Source organism: Uranotaenia lowii, chromosome 2 (genome assembly GCF_029784155.1).
Source record: "Uranotaenia lowii strain MFRU-FL chromosome 2, ASM2978415v1, whole genome shotgun sequence".
Classification (NCBI taxonomy): Eukaryota; Metazoa; Arthropoda; class Insecta; order Diptera; family Culicidae; genus Uranotaenia; species Uranotaenia lowii.
In genome coordinates, this window is record NC_073692.1 from 335,351,241 (window position 1) to 335,354,130 (window position 2,890).

Consider the following 2,890-nt stretch of genomic DNA (forward strand, 5'->3'; position numbering starts at 1 on the left):
TTTTTTATTAAAACTTCTCAGAAATTCTAAAATTGAAGTTTAGGCTTCCAAAAAAAAAACCTTCCGTGATTATTTTCATAAAACTTGCTGGAAAAATTTCGTTTTGGACGAATTTAGAAAAAAAAGAAACCCAAAAAATTTGTTTGATTTTTTTGTTTGATTTGATAGATAAGGTCAATAAATCCTAGCAAAATCCGGTCTTTTTTCAATAAAATCCAGGCAACTGAATTGGACCGGACTGTTCCCGAATTCTGTATTAAATACCCAGGCTAACCCAGATAAAACCGGGCAAACTTGCATCCTTAGTTTTGAGTCAGTTGTTCTTGTTTATGTTATACTAATGTATAGGAACTTATTAAACCAAATTCTAGATCCACTAAGAAATTATGAAATTATTATGGTTCCCATAAAATCAGGATGGGTTTGTAAAAAATTAAAGTAAATAGAAGAAATATTTGGCCTATTTGAAATTTTAAGACTCCGCTTGAACTATGGTGTTTTAAACAGTATTTATTGAAATATGAAAATATACCTTTGAGCGTTAATTTTCATTTTACACTTTCATATAAAATAAGGTTGAAAGATTTTTAGCACGTTTCCGGGTCAGACAAAACCGGGTTATTTTATCTTAAAACCTGCCAAACCCGAGCATTAAATTTCTAAATTGTCGTCTGAAAATGTAGGCAAAATCCAGGAAAATTTCCTCAAAACATAGGATAAGCTCAACTGAAATCCATAAAAAAAAAACTTTGAAAACAAATTTTTCTTCAAAACTCGTCAGCAGATTTTAAATCGTTTTTTAGGGTTCCATATAAACCTGTCATGATTATTATTATTACTATTACTACTAAATTCAGAAACAAATTTTGTGCAGATTTCATGATATTTGAATAACAATAATTTTTCCTTTTTTTCCCAATTCACCCCATTTTACGGTACCAAAAGAATCCCTGAATTTTATTACTAGACAAAGCAAAAAAAAATAATGTGCCACGTTTTCAAGTGTGTTAAAGTCAGAAGAAAACTATAGAGGAGAATGAGGATACTTGATCCCTAAGGATACTTGATTCCTTCGCTTTATCTCGAAACAGGAATTTCTAACAAATATCAAATGTACTAAAAAAATTTGCCAAATATAACAATTCAAAAATACTGTTATCTCAACAAATTTTAAAAATTTTATTTTTTAGTTTATGAACTTTGTTTGTAAATTTAACAAAATGTGATTTGAAGATCTTTGTCATCACTTTAAAAATTTTCTCACATGAAAAAATAAAATTAAATATATATTCCCAATCGTCAATTGTTGGAGTGTAATATGAACTTCATAATGCCATATTTTCAAAGCAATAGTAAACTTTCAATTTTTTTAAGAAGAAGTTTTCCAAAATGTGTGTTATGGGTTTAATTGATCCCTGGAACTCAAAAAGATATATTTTTGTTCTGAATGGATCGTGATCATTGGTTTCATGAAATTACTAATATCTTTTCAATAACTAATGTTAATCGAGTAATTTTCTGGTAAAAAAGACTTAAAATACTGGTTTGTTTTAAAATTAGAAAGTTGAGTATGCTAGAGTATGCAATGAGTTTAGGTTAGTAGACAAACTTTAAGAATTCTCTGTGTCTGATACTCACAAACTGATAAATGAGAACTAATATCACAAAAAATAGTCAATGGACTTTTTATCTTCGGATTTTACTAGATTTTTGCCTAGTGTCAGGGCATCCCGAATTAAGGATCAAGTCTCCTGTAACTTAAAAAGTATCACAATTTTTTAGTCTCACGAAAATGTTTCTAGTTCTTCTACGAGTTCATGTATCGTTCCAACTTTTGCAACACATAAATTTGAAGTTACACGCTATCAGAATGTGCAAAAGACGGCGAGTCGCTAAATTTTCCCAAAAAGATATAATTCATTAATTCAAACTAGAAAAGGGGATCAAGTATCCCCATTCTCCCCTACTGTTGCATTTAAAACTTGATATAGAGCATAAGTTGGTATTTAGTTTTAAAATATATTTTCACTTTTTTCACGCCTAAATTTGACAACACAGCATACAAAACAAATATTAAATTTTGGTTTTCTATTACTTCTATGTTGTTGAAATTTCACGTACCGTAATCAAGGTTGCCGAAATCACAGAAAAATCTGTATTATCACAGAATTTTGAGCAAAATTTCGTCACAGAATCTGTGTAACAGATCACAGAATTTTTAAAATTTTCACAGAATTCTCAGAATTTCTAAATTTTGTACAGATTTCCAAAATTGTAATTATTTTTTATCATTTACGACATTTTATTTCTCACTATAATTTATGAAAGTATGAAAACAAGGTAATATAAATTGATATTTTTTCAGTTAAAACTGTAGGAAATTTCCATTTTGTTAATGTTTGACATGATTTCCCTATGAACTTCATAAAAGAGAGTCACAGAATTTTAAGTTTAAATTTAGAATTCGAGAATTTATTTTGTCAAAAACACAGAATTTTTTCGGCAACCTTGACCGTAATCCGGGGAAATATTCATAACTTTTTTTTCGATTATTTTTTCTGTTGAGTGGAATGTGGCATGTTTTTTATTTTTAAAATCAGTACTGGACTCCTATAAACGTAAAACATGGATGCAGAAATTTATAAGACCTCTTTAAATATGATTTAAAAATCGTTTTCCTCTCTGTTCAGAATTTGATGCTTTGGAGTGACATTGATTAGTCTCTATTCTGACGGTTTTAACAAGTTTTCTCGATCATAAAGGATACAACACACCTTCATAATATTTCCATATGCTAGTTAATAAATTTAACCTTGATTTTTATCGTTCTATTTTAAAAATTTATAAACAGGGTGCCAAAAAAGTCCTGTCACACTTTTTTTTTTGGGGT